A 17,306-nucleotide genomic window follows, 5' to 3' on the forward strand; every position below is an offset into this window, starting at 1 on the left:
AAACGTTGGAGAAGACGAACTCTGAAGCCGTCGGTGCTTTAACAATCATTCCGTGCAGCAACGATAATCTGGGAAGAGCGAAGGGTGGGTTCCGCTCGACCACACAACAAATTTTATATAATGTTCTACTTGTTCTAAATTTGCGTTTCCAGATCATCAGTAAAATACTGTGAGATTTACACCTGGCTTGCTTCTTCCAAAAGCGATATTAAGAAATACATCGACTGCAACGTCATTAGGGGTCGCGGGTCCGGACGCCGGCGCGCCAGCGGCGGCCTGTCGGGGCTGCTGGTGCCTCCATGTAGAGCTACCGCTGGGCCCGGGCTCCTTGCCGCTAACGAAGTGATTGCTTTTGGTGACATCATATGCAATAGCGACTGCGCGAATTGACGGTAGCTCGTACGGAAAGCAAGAGTAGCTGATGGTACCGAGAACTAGGCCGCGAGCTTGTCCGACGACTTCTTGGGCTCTTATTCGTGGTGGCATTCAGACAGGCAAGGGTGCTGTCGATTGTTGCGTACGAATGCGAAATACCTGCATTGTGCGTTTCCGCAAAGTGATTTTTACGCCAAAGTTGTGATCGTCCTGCAAGTTGTGTCACATGTGGATCTCAGAGCTTAGCAGTTTCCGTGGTGTAGCGGTTATCACGTCTGCCTAACAGGCAGAAGGTCTCCGTTTCGATTCCGGGCGTAATCACTTTTTCGTCGCACTCAACAAGACACTTGCTACAATCTCTACTGTGAACATTTAAATCAATTTCAAACGTCCAACCACCAGGCTGCAGATGGCTCAAATGATACATGAAACTCTTTCAGAACCGGCTACTAGGTTTTTGTGCTTACCTGGAGGGCAGGAAATGCGCGGAACAGCCGCCGGCATGCCGGTAGTCGCCACACGTTTGCACAAAACGCAAGGGCTCGTCCGGGACTTGAACCCGGGACCTCCTGCACCCGAAGCAGGAATCATACCCCTAGACCAACGAGCCTTCTCGATGCACATGACTATCGCCTCCGTTCTTGCTATCACCGTGCAGAGCTGCTGCTCACCCAGCGTTCTCCCTGGCTGTTGCGGTTTGATTGTTTTTATCGTTGTCTTTTACTATAGCAACTTCTAGAATCGGACGGAGCTCGTAGCCGATGCCCTTGCTTACGCAGGAAAAATCTGTTGGAGCTACGGTTTTCCAGGTAGTACAACGGCAAAACCGTCGTTTCCGTGGTGTAGCGGTTATCACGTCTGCTTTACACGCAGAAGGTCCCCGGTTCGATCCCGGGCGGAAGCACGACTTTTTTTAAACCCGTTTTAGGATTCCATTTCCGAGATAACGTCACGTCTGCGTGTGCGGGATAATAAATGTCGTGTGCTACCTCATTTTACTGTCAGATGCTCTTGCTCCCATAGTGCACCGGTATTCAGTAACTCAGAACGCTCGTAGCTCCATTCTGGCCTGCAAAATTTAGTATCCATTTCTTCAAGACTACTTCAAGTTCGCTTCATACTGGCTTTCCTGATCTCTTTGCACTCGCCTTGTCACAACTCTGTTGAAGTGTGAACATAACTAATAGTGAGAAACTCGTAACTACGCTCAGTCTTGTATCCCACTCTTTGGTTGACGTTGTCGCTAATCAGATGAAGGTAGACTGCTCCACGATTGAGCTTCGTCTCCACTCACGGTGCACACGTTCTGCAAAGACAACCTTTGTTTTCCGTTGCATGCAAGATTACTGTCGGCTCTTCTACAGAAATCGACCTATGTAATTTACTGGTATCAGATTCTTGCCATATCAAACGGTCCCTTCATCTACGAAGAGCCAACTGTATGTGTCGATCCACCACGCAACTTTTTTTGATATCGTTTTACCTAAATTTCCATTACCTGTTCGTTACAAGAATACCGTGTGGCTTTCAGCTGGTCTGCTTCGTCCAGCAGCGATAGTAGTAACTAAACCGACCACAGTATCATTAAAAGTAGGTCAGACACAAAAGTCGGAGTTGCTCTGTAGCTCATGTTATTCTGCTTTCAAATGCAATTGTATGGCTGGGAGTAGGGGCGTACTCCTGTAATGCAGGCGTCCGGGAGGCCGTTGCTGTGGGAGACATCTGGGAACAACTACAGACACGGCCGTTTCATTAGCTCAGGAACGACCGCGATGCTCTTATCGAGCTCTGCAGATTGACCGGACTGCAGTGCGGAATTTTCGGCTAGTGGTGGCTCGGGGTTAAGAGAAGTCGGGAGCTGTGAGCAAAACTACATCGGGAAACCGAAACAGACGACTCATAACGAAAAGATTGCGGAATGTACTGCAAAAGCAAACGTTGGAGAAGACGAACTCTGAAGCCGTCGGTGCTTTAACAATCATTCCGTGCAGCAACGATAATCTGGGAAGAGCGAAGGGTGGGTTCCGCTCGACCACACAACAAATTTTATATAATGTTCTACTTGTTCTAAATTTGCGTTTCCAGATCATCAGTAAAATACTGTGAGATTTACACCTGGCTTGCTTCTTCCAAAAGCGATATTAAGAAATACATCGACTGCAACGTCATTAGGGGTCGCGGGTCCGGACGCCGGCGCGCCAGCGGCGGCCTGTCGGGGCTGCTGGTGCCTCCATGTAGAGCTACCGCTGGGCCCGGGCTCCTTGCCGCTAACGAAGTGATTGCTTTTGGTGACATCATATGCAATAGCGACTGCGCGAATTGACGGTAGCTCGTACGGAAAGCAAGAGTAGCTGATGGTACCGAGAACTAGGCCGCGAGCTTGTCCGACGACTTCTTGGGCTCTTATTCGTGGTGGCATTCAGACAGGCAAGGGTGCTGTCGATTGTTGCGTACGAATGCGAAATACCTGCATTGTGCGTTTCCGCAAAGTGATTTTTACGCCAAAGTTGTGATCGTCCTGCAAGTTGTGTCACATGTGGATCTCAGAGCTTAGCAGTTTCCGTGGTGTAGCGGTTATCACGTCTGCCTAACAGGCAGAAGGTCTCCGTTTCGATTCCGGGCGTAATCACTTTTTCGTCGCACTCAACAAGACACTTGCTACAATCTCTACTGTGAACATTTAAATCAATTTCAAACGTCCAACCACCAGGCTGCAGATGGCTCAAATGATACATGAAACTCTTTCAGAACCGGCTACTAGGTTTTTGTGCTTACCTGGAGGGCAGGAAATGCGCGGAACAGCCGCCGGCATGCCGGTAGTCGCCACACGTTTGCACAAAACGCAAGGGCTCGTCCGGGATTTGAACCCGGGACCTCCTGCACCCGAAGCAGGAATCATACCCCTAGACCAACGAGCCTTCTCGATGCACATGACTATCGCCTCCGTTCTTGCTATCACCGTGCAGAGCTGCTGCTCACCCAGCGTTCTCCCTGGCTGTTGCGGTTTGATTGTTTTTATCGTTGTCTTTTACTATAGCAACTTCTAGAATCGGACGGAGCTCGTAGCCGATGCCCTTGCTTACGCAGGAAAAATCTGTTGGAGCTACGGTTTTCCAGGTAGTACAACGGCAAAACCGTCGTTTCCGTGGTGTAGCGGTTATCACGTCTGCTTTACACGCAGAAGGTCCCCGGTTCGATCCCGGGCGGAAGCACGACTTTTTTTAAACCCGTTTTAGGATTCCATTTCCGAGATAACGTCACGTCTGCGTGTGCGGGATAATAAATGTCGTGTGCTACCTCATTTTACTGTCAGATGCTCTTGCTCCCATAGTGCACCGGTATTCAGTAACTCAGAACGCTCGTAGCTCCATTCTGGCCTGCAAAATTTAGTATCCATTTCTTCAAGACTACTTCAAGTTCGCTTCATACTGGCTTTCCTGATCTCTTTGCACTCGCCTTGTCACAACTCTGTTGAAGTGTGAACATAACTAATAGTGAGAAACTCGTAACTACGCTCAGTCTTGTATCCCACTCTTTGGTTGACGTTGTCGCTAATCAGATGAAGGTAGACTGCTCCACGATTGAGCTTCGTCTCCACTCACGGTGCACACGTTCTGCAAAGACAACCTTTGTTTTCCGTTGCATGCAAGATTACTGTCGGCTCTTCTACAGAAATCGACCTATGTAATTTACTGGTATCAGATTCTTGCCATATCAAACGGTCCCTTCATCTACGAAGAGCCAACTGTATGTGTCGATCCACCACGCAACTTTTTTTGATATCGTTTTACCTAAATTTCCATTACCTGTTCGTTACAAGAATACCGTGTGGCTTTCAGCTGGTCTGCTTCGTCCAGCAGCGATAGTAGTAACTAAACCGACCACAGTATCATTAAAAGTAGGTCAGACACAAAAGTCGGAGTTGCTCTGTAGCTCATGTTATTCTGCTTTCAAATGCAATTGTATGGCTGGGAGTAGGGGCGTACTCCTGTAATGCAGGCGTCCGGGAGGCCGTTGCTGTGGGAGACATCTGGGAACAACTACAGACACGGCCGTTTCATTAGCTCAGGAACGACCGCGATGCTCTTATCGAGCTCTGCAGATTGACCGGACTGCAGTGCGGAATTTTCGGCTAGTGGTGGCTCGGGGTTAAGAGAAGTCGGGAGCTGTGAGCAAAACTACATCGGGAAACCGAAACAGACGACTCATAACGAAAAGATTGCGGAATGTACTGCAAAAGCAAACGTTGGAGAAGACGAACTCTGAAGCCGTCGGTGCTTTAACAATCATTCCGTGCAGCAACGATAATCTGGGAAGAGCGAAGGGTGGGTTCCGCTCGACCACACAACAAATTTTATATAATGTTCTACTTGTTCTAAATTTGCGTTTCCAGATCATCAGTAAAATACTGTGAGATTTACACCTGGCTTGCTTCTTCCAAAAGCGATATTAAGAAATACATCGACTGCAACGTCATTAGGGGTCGCGGGTCCGGACGCCGGCGCGCCAGCGGCGGCCTGTCGGGGCTGCTGGTGCCTCCATGTAGAGCTACCGCTGGGCCCGGGCTCCTTGCCGCTAACGAAGTGATTGCTTTTGGTGACATCATATGCAATAGCGACTGCGCGAATTGACGGTAGCTCGTACGGAAAGCAAGAGTAGCTGATGCTACCGAGGACTCGGCCGCGAGCTTGTCCGACGACTTCTTGGGCTCTTATTCGTGGTGGCATTCAGACAGGCAAGGGTGCTGTCGATTGTTGCGTACGAATGCGAAATACCTGCATTGTGCGTTTCCGCAAAGTGATTTTTACGCCAAAGTTGTGATCGTCCTGCAAGTTGTGTCACATGTGGATCTCAGAGCTTAGCAGTTTCCGTGGTGTAGCGGTTATCACGTCTGCCTAACAGGCAGAAGGTCTCCGTTTCGATTCCGGGCGTAATCACTTTTTCGTCGCACTCAACAAGACACTTGCTACAATCTCTACTGTGAACATTTAAATCAATTTCAAACGTCCAACCACCAGGCTGCAGATGGCTCAAATGATACATGAAACTCTTTCAGAACCGGCTACTAGGTTTTTGTGCTTACCTGGAGGGCAGGAAATGCGCGGAACAGCCGCCGGCATGCCGGTAGTCGCCACACGTTTGCACAAAACGCAAGGGCTCGTCCGGGATTTGAACCCGGGACCTCCTGCACCCGAAGCAGCAATCATACCCCTAGACCAACGAGCCTTCTCGATGCACATGACTATCGCCTCCGTTCTTGCTATCACCGTGCAGAGCTGCTGCTCACCCAGCGTTCTCCCTGGCTGTTGCGGTTTGATTGTTTTTATCGTTGTCTTTTACTATAGCAACTTCTAGAATCGGACGGAGCTCGTAGCCGATGCCCTTGCTTACGCAGGAAAAATCTGTTGGAGCTACGGTTTTCCAGGTAGTACAACGGCAAAACCGTCGTTTCCGTGGTGTAGCGGTTATCACGTCTGCTTTACACGCAGAAGGTCCCCGGTTCGATCCCGGGCGGAAGCACGACTTTTTTTAAACCCGTTTTAGGATTCCATTTCCGAGATAACGTCACGTCTGCGTGTGCGGGATAATAAATGTCGTGTGCTACCTCATTTTACTGTCAGATGCTCTTGCTCCCATAGTGCACCGGTATTCAGTAACTCAGAACGCTCGTAGCTCCATTCTGGCCTGCAAAATTTAGTATCCATTTCTTCAAGACTACTTCAAGTTCGCTTCATACTGGCTTTCCTGATCTCTTTGCACTCGCCTTGTCACAACTCTGTTGAAGTGTGAACATAACTAATAGTGAGAAACTCGTAACTACGCTCAGTCTTGTATCCCACTCTTTGGTTGACGTTGTCGCTAATCAGATGAAGGTAGACTGCTCCACGATTGAGCTTCGTCTCCACTCACGGTGCACACGTTCTGCAAAGACAACCTTTGTTTTCCGTTGCATGCAAGATTAATGTCGGCTCTTCTACAGAAATCGACCTATGTAATTTACTGGTATCAGATTCTTGCCATATCAAACGGTCCCTTCATCTACGAAGAGCCAACTGTATGTGTCGATCCACCACGCAACTTTTTTCGATATCGTTTCACCTAAATTTCCATTACCTGTTCGTTACAAGAATACCGTGTGGCTTTCAGCTGGTCTGCTTCGTCCAGCAGCGATAGTAGTAACTAAACCGACCACAGTATCATTAAAAGTAGGTCAGACACAAAAGTCGGAGTTGCTCTGTAGCTCATGTTATTCTGCTTTCAAATGCAATTGTATGGCTGGGAGTAGGGGCGTACTCCTGTAATGCAGGCGTCCGGGAGGCCGTTGCTGTGGGAGACATCTGGGAACAACTACAGACACGGCCGTTTCATTAGCTCAGGAACGACCGCGATGCTCTTATCGAGCTCTGCAGATTGACCGGACTGCAGTGCGGAATTTTCGGCTAGTGGTGGCTCGGGGTTAAGAGAAGTCGGGAGCTGTGAGCAAAACTACATCGGGAAACCGAAACAGACGACTCATAACGAAAAGATTGCGGAATGTACTGCAAAAGCAAACGTTGGAGAAGACGAACTCTGAAGCCGTCGGTGCTTTAACAATCATTCCGTGCAGCAACGATAATCTGGGAAGAGCGAAGGGTGGGTTCCGCTCGACCACACAACAAATTTTATATAATGTTCTACTTGTTCTAAATTTGCGTTTCCAGATCATCAGTAAAATACTGTGAGATTTACACCTGGCTTGCTTCTTCCAAAAGCGATATTAAGAAATACATCGACTGCAACGTCATTAGGGGTCGCGGGTCCGGACGCCGGCGCGCCAGCGGCGGCCTGTCGGGGCTGCTGGTGCCTCCATGTAGAGCTACCGCTGGGCCCGGGCTCCTTGCCGCTAACGAAGTGATTGCTTTTGGTGACATCATATGCAATAGCGACTGCGCGAATTGACGGTAGCTCGTACGGAAAGCAAGAGTAGCTGATGCTACCGAGGACTCGGCCGCGAGCTTGTCCGACGACTTCTTGGGCTCTTATTCGTGGTGGCATTCAGACAGGCAAGGGTGCTGTCGATTGTTGCGTACGAATGCGAAATACCTGCATTGTGCGTTTCCGCAAAGTGATTTTTACGCCAAAGTTGTGATCGTCCTGCAAGTTGTGTCACATGTGGATCTCAGAGCTTAGCAGTTTCCGTGGTGTAGCGGTTATCACGTCTGCCTAACAGGCAGAAGGTCTCCGTTTCGATTCCGGGCGTAATCACTTTTTCGTCGCACTCAACAAGACACTTGCTACAATCTCTACTGTGAACATTTAAATCAATTTCAAACGTCCAACCACCAGGCTGCAGATGGCTCAAATGATACATGAAACTCTTTCAGAACCGGCTACTAGGTTTTTGTGCTTACCTGGAGGGCAGGAAATGCGCGGAACAGCCGCCGGCATGCCGGTAGTCGCCACACGTTTGCACAAAACGCAAGGGCTCGTCCGGGATTTGAACCCGGGACGTCCTGCACCCGAAGCAGGAATCATACCCCTAGACCAACGAGCCTTCTCGATGCACATGACTATCGCCTCCGTTCTTGCTATCACCGTGCAGAGCTGCTGCTCACCCAGCGTTCTCCCTGGCTGTTGCGGTTTGATTGTTTTTATCGTTGTCTTTTACTATAGCAACTTCTAGAATCGGACGGAGCTCGTAGCCGATGCCCTTGCTTACGCAGGAAAAATCTGTTGGAGCTACGGTTTTCCAGGTAGTACAACGGCAAAACCGTCGTTTCCGTGGTGTAGCGGTTATCACGTCTGCTTTACACGCAGAAGGTCCCCGGGTCGATCCCGGGCGGAAGCACGACTTTTTTTAAACCCGTTTTAGGATTCCATTTCCGAGATAACGTCACGTCTGCGTGTGCGGGATAATAAATGTCGTGTGCTACCTCATTTTACTGTCAGATGCTCTTGCTCCCATAGTGCACCGGTATTCAGTAACTCAGAACGCTCGTAGCTCCATTCTGGCCTGCAAAATTTAGTATCCATTTCTTCAAGACTACTTCAAGTTCGCTTCATACTGGCTTTCCTGATCTCTTTGCACTCGCCTTGTCACAACTCTGTTGAAGTGTGAACATAACTAGTAGTGAGAAACTCGTAACTACGCTCAGTCTTGTATCCCACTCTTTGGTTGACGTTGTCGCTAATCAGATGAAGGTAGACTGCTCCACGATTGAGCTTCGTCTCCACTCACGGTGCACACGTTCTGCAAAGACAACCTTTGTTTTCCGTTGCATGCAAGATTACTGTCGGCTCTTCTACAGAAATCGACCTATGTAATTTACTGGTATCAGATTCTTGCCATATCAAACGGTCCCTTCATGACCGTAGGGCCACACACAGCGTGCTGCGGCACGCATCTGTTCTTCATTGCAGAGCTACAAACGTGGGTGAGCTCCACCTACTCTTCAGCACGGTCAAAACGATAGGGCTCGTCCGGGATTTGAACCCAGGACCTCCTGCACCCAAAGCAGGAATCATACCCCTAGACCAACGAGCCACCTGCCGGTAGCAGTGAAGGTAATCCCAAGCAGTCCAGTTCCGAGGAACACAAACTTTCATGTAAATCAGAAAGAAAAGCGCTTTCTGAAGGCAGCGCCCACCACTGATGGAAAGAATATTAAAGGCAATGAATGTAGAGTGAATAATTTCATCGCACTCTGCAGATGAACAGACGGTGGTGTTTCACTTTCGTCATGTGCTTTCTTAGCGTCAAGGGAAGGCAAATGCACTAAACAAAAAAACACCGGGAAGCCGAAACACCAACTCATAACGAAAAGATAGCGGAATATACTGCAAGCAAAACTTCCAAACACGACTCCTGAAGGCGTCGGTGCCTTAAGAATTATTCCGTGCAGCAATGATCATCTACGAAGAGCCAACTGTATGTGTCGCTCCACCACGCAACTTTTTTTGATATCGTTTTACCTAAATTTCCATTACCTGTTCGTTACAAGAATACCGTGTGGCTTTCAACTGGTCTGCTTCGTCCAGCAGCGATAGTAGTAACTAAACCGACCACAGTATCATTAAAAGTAGGTCAGACACAAAAGTCGGAGTTGCTCTGTAGCTCATGTTATTCTGCTTTCAAATGCAATTGTATGGCTGGGAGTAGGGGCGTACTCCTGTAATGCAGGCGTCCGGGAGGCCGTTGCTGTGGGAGACATCTGGGAACAACTACAGACACGGCCGTTTCATTAGCTCAGGAACGACCGCGATGCTCTTATCGAGCTCTGCAGATTGACCGGACTGCAGTGCGGAATTTTCGGCTAGTGGTGGCTCGGGGTTAAGAGAAGTCGGGAGCTGTGAGCAAAACTACATCGGGAAACCGAAACAGACGACTCATAACGAAAAGATTGCGGAATGTACTGCAAAAGCAAACGTTGGAGAAGACGAACTCTGAAGCCGTCGGTGCTTTAACAATCATTCCGTGCAGCAACGATAATCTGGGAAGAGCGAAGGGTGGGTTCCGCTCGACCACACAACAAATTTTATATAATGTTCTACTTGTTCTAAATTTGCGTTTCCAGATCATCAGTAAAATACTGTGTGATTTACACCTGGCTTGCTTCTTCCAAAAGCGATATTAAGAAATACATCGACTGCAACGTCATTAGGGGTCGCGGGTCCGGACGCCGGCGCGCCAGCGGCGGCCTGTCGGGGCTGCTGGTGCCTCCATGTAGAGCTACCGCTGGGCCCGGGCTCCTTGCCGCTAACGAAGTGATTGCTTTTGGTGACATCATATGCAATAGCGACTGCGCGAATTGACGGTAGCTCGTACGGAAAGCAAGAGTAGCTGATGCTACCGAGGACTCGGCCGCGAGCTTGTCCGACGACTTCTTGGGCTCTTATTCGTGGTGGCATTCAGACAGGCAAGGGTGCTGTCGATTGTTGCGTACGAATGCGAAATACCTGCATTGTGCGTTTCCGCAAAGTGATTTTTACGCCAAAGTTGTGATCGTCCTGCAAGTTGTGTCACATGTGGATCTCAGAGCTTAGCAGTTTCCGTGGTGTAGCGGTTATCACGTCTGCCTAACAGGCAGAAGGTCTCCGTTTCGATTCCGGGCGTAATCACTTTTTCGTCGCACTCAACAAGACACTTGCTACAATCTCTACTGTGAACATTTAAATCAATTTCAAACGTCCAACCACCAGGCTGCAGATGGCTCAAATGATACATGAAACTCTTTCAGAACCGGCTACTAGGTTTTTGTGCTTACCTGGAGGGCAGGAAATGCGCGGAACAGCCGCCGGCATGCCGGTAGTCGCCACACGTTTGCACAAAACGCAAGGGCTCGTCCGGGATTTGAACCCGGGACGTCCTGCACCCGAAGCAGGAATCATACCCCTAGACCAACGAGCCTTCTCGATGCACATGACTATCGCCTCCGTTCTTGCTATCACCGTGCAGAGCTGCTGCTCACCCAGCGTTCTCCCTGGCTGTTGCGGTTTGATTGTTTTTATCGTTGTCTTTTACTATAGCAACTTCTAGAATCGGACGGAGCTCGTAGCCGATGCCCTTGCTTACGCAGGAAAAATCTGTTGGAGCTACGGTTTTCCAGGTAGTACAACGGCAAAACCGTCGTTTCCGTGGTGTAGCGGTTATCACGTCTGCTTTACACGCAGAAGGTCCCCGGGTCGATCCCGGGCGGAAGCACGACTTTTTTTAAACCCGTTTTAGGATTCCATTTCCGAGATAACGTCACGTCTGCGTGTGCGGGATAATAAATGTCGTGTGCTACCTCATTTTACTGTCAGATGCTCTTGCTCCCATAGTGCACCGGTATTCAGTAACTCAGAACGCTCGTAGCTCCATTCTGGCCTGCAAAATTTAGTATCCATTTCTTCAAGACTACTTCAAGTTCGCTTCATACTGGCTTTCCTGATCTCTTTGCACTCGCCTTGTCACAACTCTGTTGAAGTGTGAACATAACTAGTAGTGAGAAACTCGTAACTACGCTCAGTCTTGTATCCCACTCTTTGGTTGACGTTGTCGCTAATCAGATGAAGGTAGACTGCTCCACGATTGAGCTTCGTCTCCACTCACGGTGCACACGTTCTGCAAAGACAACCTTTGTTTTCCGTTGCATGCAAGATTACTGTCGGCTCTTCTACAGAAATCGACCTATGTAATTTACTGGTATCAGATTCTTGCCATATCAAACGGTCCCTTCATGACCGTAGGGCCACACACAGCGTGCTGCGGCACGCATCTGTTCTTCATTGCAGAGCTACAAACGTGGGTGAGCTCCACCTACTCTTCAGCACGGTCAAAACGATAGGGCTCGTCCGGGATTTGAACCCAGGACCTCCTGCACCCAAAGCAGGAATCATACCCCTAGACCAACGAGCCACCTGCCGGTAGCAGTGAAGGTAATCCCAAGCAGTCCAGTTCCGAGGAACACAAACTTTCATGTAAATCAGAAAGAAAAGCGCTTTCTGAAGGCAGCGCCCACCACTGATGGAAAGAATATTAAAGGCAATGAATGTAGAGTGAATAATTTCATCGCACTCTGCAGATGAACAGACGGTGGTGTTTCACTTTCGTCATGTGCTTTCTTAGCGTCAAGGGAAGGCAAATGCACTAAACAAAAAAACACCGGGAAGCCGAAACACCAACTCATAACGAAAAGATAGCGGAATATACTGCAAGCAAAACTTCCAAACACGACTCCTGAAGGCGTCGGTGCCTTAAGAATTATTCCGTGCAGCAATGATCATCTACGAAGAGCCAACTGTATGTGTCGCTCCACCACGCAACTTTTTTTGATATCGTTTTACCTAAATTTCCATTACCTGTTCGTTACAAGAATACCGTGTGGCTTTCAACTGGTCTGCTTCGTCCAGCAGCGATAGTAGTAACTAAACCGACCACAGTATCATTAAAAGTAGGTCAGACACAAAAGTCGGAGTTGCTCTGTAGCTCATGTTATTCTGCTTTCAAATGCAATTGTATGGCTGGGAGTAGGGGCGTACTCCTGTAATGCAGGCGTCCGGGAGGCCGTTGCTGTGGGAGACATCTGGGAACAACTACAGACACGGCCGTTTCATTAGCTCAGGAACGACCGCGATGCTCTTATCGAGCTCTGCAGATTGACCGGACTGCAGTGCGGAATTTTCGGCTAGTGGTGGCTCGGGGTTAAGAGAAGTCGGGAGCTGTGAGCAAAACTACATCGGGAAACCGAAACAGACGACTCATAACGAAAAGATTGCGGAATGTACTGCAAAAGCAAACGTTGGAGAAGACGAACTCTGAAGCCGTCGGTGCTTTAACAATCATTCCGTGCAGCAACGATAATCTGGGAAGAGCGAAGGGTGGGTTCCGCTCGACCACACAACAAATTTTATATAATGTTCTACTTGTTCTAAATTTGCGTTTCCAGATCATCAGTAAAATACTGTGTGATTTACACCTGGCTTGCTTCTTCCAAAAGCGATATTAAGAAATACATCGACTGCAACGTCATTAGGGGTCGCGGGTCCGGACGCCGGCGCGCCAGCGGCGGCCTGTCGGGGCTGCTGGTGCCTCCATGTAGAGCTACCGCTGGGCCCGGGCTCCTTGCCGCTAACGAAGTGATTGCTTTTGGTGACATCATATGCAATAGCGACTGCGCGAATTGACGGTAGCTCGTACGGAAAGCAAGAGTAGCTGATGCTACCGAGGACTCGGCCGCGAGCTTGTCCGACGACTTCTTGGGCTCTTATTCGTGGTGGCATTCAGACAGGCAAGGGTGCTGTCGATTGTTGCGTACGAATGCGAAATACCTGCATTGTGCGTTTCCGCAAAGTGATTTTTACGCCAAAGTTGTGATCGTCCTGCAAGTTGTGTCACATGTGGATCTCAGAGCTTAGCAGTTTCCGTGGTGTAGCGGTTATCACGTCTGCCTAACAGGCAGAAGGTCCCCGGTTCGATTCCGGGCGTAATCACTTTTTCGTCGCACTCAACAAGACACTTGCTACAATCTCTACTGTGAACATTTAAATCAATTTCAAACGTCCAACCACCAGGCTGCAGATGGCTCAAATGATACATGAAACTCTTTCAGAACCGGCTACTAGGTTTTTGTGCTTACCTGGAGGGCAGGAAATGCGCGGAACAGCCGCCGGCATGCCGGTAGTCGCCACACGTTTGCACAAAACGCAAGGGCTCGTCCGGGATTTGAACCCGGGACGTCCTGCACCCGAAGCAGGAATCATACCCCTAGACCAACGAGCCTTCTCGATGCACATGACTATCGCCTCCGTTCTTGCTATCACCGTGCAGAGCTGCTGCTCACCCAGCGTTCTCCCTGGCTGTTGCGGTTTGATTGTTTTTATCGTTGTCTTTTACTATAGCAACTTCTAGAATCGGACGGAGCTCGTAGCCGATGCCCTTGCTTACGCAGGAAAAATCTGTTGGAGCTACGGTTTTCCAGGTAGTACAACGGCAAAACCGTCGTTTCCGTGGTGTAGCGGTTATCACGTCTGCTTTACACGCAGAAGGTCCCCGGTTCGATCCCGGGCGGAAGCACGACTTTTTTTAAACCCGTTTTAGGATTCCATTTCCGAGATAACGTCACGTCTGCGTGTGCGGGATAATAAATGTCGTGTGCTACCTCATTTTACTGTCAGATGCTCTTGCTCCCATAGTGCACCGGTATTCAGTAACTCAGAACGCTCGTAGCTCCATTCTGGCCTGCAAAATTTAGTATCCATTTCTTCAAGACTACTTCAAGTTCGCTTCATACTGGCTTTCCTGATCTCTTTGCACTCGCCTTGTCACAACTCTGTTGAAGTGTGAACATAACTAGTAGTGAGAAACTCGTAACTACGCTCAGTCTTGTATCCCACTCTTTGGTTGACGTTGTCGCTAATCAGATGAAGGTAGACTGCTCCACGATTGAGCTTCGTCTCCACTCACGGTGCACACGTTCTGCAAAGACAACCTTTGTTTTCCGTTGCATGCAAGATTACTGTCGGCTCTTCTACAGAAATCGACCTATGTAATTTACTGGTATCAGATTCTTGCCATATCAAACGGTCCCTTCATGACCGTAGGGCCACACACAGCGTGCTGCGGCACGCATCTGTTCTTCATTGCAGAGCTACAAACGTGGGTGAGCTCCACCTACTCTTCAGCACGGTCAAAACGATAGGGCTCGTCCGGGATTTGAACCCAGGACCTCCTGCACCCAAAGCAGGAATCATACCCCTAGACCAACGAGCCACCTGCCGGTGGCAGTGAAGGTAATCCCAAGCAGTCCAGTTCCGAGGAACACAAACTTTCATGTAAATCAGAAAGAAAAGCGCTTTCTGAAGGCAGCGCCCACCACTGATGGAAAGAATATTAAAGGCAATGAATGTAGAGTGAATAATTTCATCGCACTCTGCAGATGAACAGACGGTGGTGTTTCACTTTCGTCATGTGCTTTCTTAGCGTCAAGGGAAGGCAAATGCACTAAACAAAAAAACACCGGGAAGCCGAAACACCAACTCATAACGAAAAGATAGCGGAATATACTGCAAGCAAAACTTCCAAACACGACTCCTGAAGGCGTCGGTGCCTTAAGAATTATTCCGTGCAGCAATGATCATCTACGAAGAGCCAACTGTATGTGTCGCTCCACCACGCAACTTTTTTTGATATCGTTTTACCTAAATTTCCATTACCTGTTCGTTACAAGAATACCGTGTGGCTTTCAACTGGTCTGCTTCGTCCAGCAGCGATAGTAGTAACTAAACCGACCACAGTATCATTAAAAGTAGGTCAGACACAAAAGTCGGAGTTGCTCTGTAGCTCATGTTATTCTGCTTTCAAATGCAATTGTATGGCTGGGAGTAGGGGCGTACTCCTGTAATGCAGGCGTCCGGGAGGCCGTTGCTGTGGGAGACATCTGGGAACAACTACAGACACGGCCGTTTCATTAGCTCAGGAACGACCGCGATGCTCTTATCGAGCTCTGCAGATTGACCGGACTGCAGTGCGGAATTTTCGGCTAGTGGTGGCTCGGGGTTAAGAGAAGTCGGGAGCTGTGAGCAAAACTACATCGGGAAACCGAAACAGACGACTCATAACGAAAAGATTGCGGAATGTACTGCAAAAGCAAACGTTGGAGAAGACGAACTCTGAAGCCGTCGGTGCTTTAACAATCATTCCGTGCAGCAACGATAATCTGGGAAGAGCGAAGGGTGGGTTCCGCTCGACCACACAACAAATTTTATATAATGTTCTACTTGTTCTAAATTTGCGTTTCCAGATCATCAGTAAAATACTGTGTGATTTACACCTGGCTTGCTTCTTCCAAAAGCGATATTAAGAAATACATCGACTGCAACGTCATTAGGGGTCGCGGGTCCGGACGCCGGCGCGCCAGCGGCGGCCTGTCGGGGCTGCTGGTGCCTCCATGTAGAGCTACCGCTGGGCCCGGGCTCCTTGCCGCTAACGAAGTGATTGCTTTTGGTGACATCATATGCAATAGCGACTGCGCGAATTGACGGTAGCTCGTACGGAAAGCAAGAGTAGCTGATGCTACCGAGGACTCGGCCGCGAGCTTGTCCGACGACTTCTTGGGCTCTTATTCGTGGTGGCATTCAGACAGGCAAGGGTGCTGTCGATTGTTGCGTACGAATGCGAAATACCTGCATTGTGCGTTTCCGCAAAGTGATTTTTACGCCAAAGTTGTGATCGTCCTGCAAGTTGTGTCACATGTGGATCTCAGAGCTTAGCAGTTTCCGTGGTGTAGCGGTTATCACGTCTGCCTAACAGGCAGAAGGTCTCCGTTTCGATTCCGGGCGTAATCACTTTTTCGTCGCACTCAACAAGACACTTGCTACAATCTCTACTGTGAACATTTAAATCAATTTCAAACGTCCAACCACCAGGCTGCAGATGGCTCAAATGATACATGAAACTCTTTCAGAACCGGCTACTAGGTTTTTGTGCTTACCTGGAGGGCAGGAAATGCGCGGAACAGCCGCCGGCATGCCGGTAGTCGCCACACGTTTGCACAAAACGCAAGGGCTCGTCCGGGATTTGAACCCGGGACCTCCTGCACCTGAAGCAGGAATCATACCCCTAGACCAACGAGCCTTCTCGATGCACATGACTATCGCCTCCGTTCTTGCTATCACCGTGCAGAGCTGCTGCTCACCCAGCGTTCTCCCTGGCTGTTGCGGTTTGATTGTTTTTATCGTTGTCTTTTACTATAGCAACTTCTAGAATCGGACGGAGCTCGTAGCCGATGCCCTTGCTTACGCAGGAAAAATCTGTTGGAGCTACGGTTTTCCAGGTAGTACAACGGCAAAACCGTCGTTTCCGTGGTGTAGCGGTTATCACGTCTGCTTTACACGCAGAAGGTCCCCGGTTCGATCCCGGGCGGAAGCACGACTTTTTTTAAACCCGTTTTAGGATTCCATTTCCGAGATAACGTCACGTCTGCGTGTGCGGGATAATAAATGTCGTGTGCTACCTCATTTTACTGTCAGATGCTCTTGCTCCCATAGTGCACCGGTATTCAGTAACTCAGAACGCTCGTAGCTCCATTCTGGCCTGCAAAATTTAGTATCCATTTCTTCAAGACTACTTCAAGTTCGCTTCATACTGGCTTTCCTGATCTCTTTGCACTCGCCTTGTCACAACTCTGTTGAAGTGTGAACATAACTAATAGTGAGAAACTCGTAACTACGCTCAGTCTTGTATCCCACTCTTTGGTTGACGTTGTCGCTAATCAGATGAAGGTAGACTGCTCCACGATTGAGCTTCGTCTCCACTCACGGTGCACACGTTCTGCAAAGACAACCTTTGTTTTCCGTTGCATGCAAGATTACTGTCGGCTCTTCTACAGAAATCGACCTATGTAATTTACTGGTATCAGATTCTTGCCATATCAAACGGTCCCTTCATCTACGAAGAGCCAACTGTATGTGTC

General features: G+C 49.0%; 18 non-coding genes across 18 annotated transcripts; 8 read left to right on the plus strand and 10 right to left on the minus strand.

Moving 5' to 3' along the window:
• Positions 1-913: 913 nt before the first annotated feature.
• Positions 914-985, minus strand: Trnap-cgg (transfer RNA proline (anticodon CGG)). The gene has a single exon. It is a non-coding gene; the product is annotated as a tRNA-Pro (tRNA).
• Positions 986-1,206: 221 nt separating this feature from the next.
• On the plus strand, positions 1,207-1,279 carry Trnav-uac (transfer RNA valine (anticodon UAC)). Its single transcript has one exon. It is a non-coding gene; the product is annotated as a tRNA-Val (tRNA).
• A 1,942-nt stretch (positions 1,280-3,221) lies between these two features.
• On the minus strand, positions 3,222-3,293 carry Trnap-cgg (transfer RNA proline (anticodon CGG)). Its single transcript has one exon. It is a non-coding gene; the product is annotated as a tRNA-Pro (tRNA).
• A 221-nt stretch (positions 3,294-3,514) lies between these two features.
• On the plus strand, positions 3,515-3,587 carry Trnav-uac (transfer RNA valine (anticodon UAC)). The gene has a single exon. It is a non-coding gene; the product is annotated as a tRNA-Val (tRNA).
• A 1,942-nt stretch (positions 3,588-5,529) lies between these two features.
• Positions 5,530-5,601, minus strand: Trnap-cgg (transfer RNA proline (anticodon CGG)). Its single transcript has one exon. It is a non-coding gene; the product is annotated as a tRNA-Pro (tRNA).
• Positions 5,602-5,822: 221 nt separating this feature from the next.
• Positions 5,823-5,895, plus strand: Trnav-uac (transfer RNA valine (anticodon UAC)). The gene has a single exon. It is a non-coding gene; the product is annotated as a tRNA-Val (tRNA).
• A 1,942-nt stretch (positions 5,896-7,837) lies between these two features.
• Trnap-cgg (transfer RNA proline (anticodon CGG)) lies at positions 7,838-7,909 on the minus strand. Its single transcript has one exon. It is a non-coding gene; the product is annotated as a tRNA-Pro (tRNA).
• Positions 7,910-8,130: 221 nt separating this feature from the next.
• On the plus strand, positions 8,131-8,203 carry Trnav-uac (transfer RNA valine (anticodon UAC)). The gene has a single exon. It is a non-coding gene; the product is annotated as a tRNA-Val (tRNA).
• Positions 8,204-8,827: 624 nt separating this feature from the next.
• On the minus strand, positions 8,828-8,899 carry Trnap-ugg (transfer RNA proline (anticodon UGG)). The gene has a single exon. It is a non-coding gene; the product is annotated as a tRNA-Pro (tRNA).
• A 1,791-nt stretch (positions 8,900-10,690) lies between these two features.
• On the minus strand, positions 10,691-10,762 carry Trnap-cgg (transfer RNA proline (anticodon CGG)). Its single transcript has one exon. It is a non-coding gene; the product is annotated as a tRNA-Pro (tRNA).
• Positions 10,763-10,983: 221 nt separating this feature from the next.
• Trnav-uac (transfer RNA valine (anticodon UAC)) lies at positions 10,984-11,056 on the plus strand. Its single transcript has one exon. It is a non-coding gene; the product is annotated as a tRNA-Val (tRNA).
• A 624-nt stretch (positions 11,057-11,680) lies between these two features.
• On the minus strand, positions 11,681-11,752 carry Trnap-ugg (transfer RNA proline (anticodon UGG)). Its single transcript has one exon. It is a non-coding gene; the product is annotated as a tRNA-Pro (tRNA).
• Positions 11,753-13,253: 1,501 nt separating this feature from the next.
• On the plus strand, positions 13,254-13,326 carry Trnav-aac (transfer RNA valine (anticodon AAC)). Its single transcript has one exon. It is a non-coding gene; the product is annotated as a tRNA-Val (tRNA).
• A 217-nt stretch (positions 13,327-13,543) lies between these two features.
• On the minus strand, positions 13,544-13,615 carry Trnap-cgg (transfer RNA proline (anticodon CGG)). The gene has a single exon. It is a non-coding gene; the product is annotated as a tRNA-Pro (tRNA).
• Positions 13,616-13,836: 221 nt separating this feature from the next.
• On the plus strand, positions 13,837-13,909 carry Trnav-uac (transfer RNA valine (anticodon UAC)). The gene has a single exon. It is a non-coding gene; the product is annotated as a tRNA-Val (tRNA).
• A 624-nt stretch (positions 13,910-14,533) lies between these two features.
• Trnap-ugg (transfer RNA proline (anticodon UGG)) lies at positions 14,534-14,605 on the minus strand. Its single transcript has one exon. It is a non-coding gene; the product is annotated as a tRNA-Pro (tRNA).
• A 1,791-nt stretch (positions 14,606-16,396) lies between these two features.
• Positions 16,397-16,468, minus strand: Trnal-cag (transfer RNA leucine (anticodon CAG)). The gene has a single exon. It is a non-coding gene; the product is annotated as a tRNA-Leu (tRNA).
• A 221-nt stretch (positions 16,469-16,689) lies between these two features.
• Trnav-uac (transfer RNA valine (anticodon UAC)) lies at positions 16,690-16,762 on the plus strand. The gene has a single exon. It is a non-coding gene; the product is annotated as a tRNA-Val (tRNA).
• The last annotated feature ends 544 nt before the right edge of the window (positions 16,763-17,306 follow it).

This window comes from Schistocerca gregaria, chromosome 2, assembly GCF_023897955.1.
Source record: "Schistocerca gregaria isolate iqSchGreg1 chromosome 2, iqSchGreg1.2, whole genome shotgun sequence".
In the NCBI taxonomy this organism is placed as follows: Eukaryota; Metazoa; Arthropoda; class Insecta; order Orthoptera; family Acrididae; genus Schistocerca; species Schistocerca gregaria.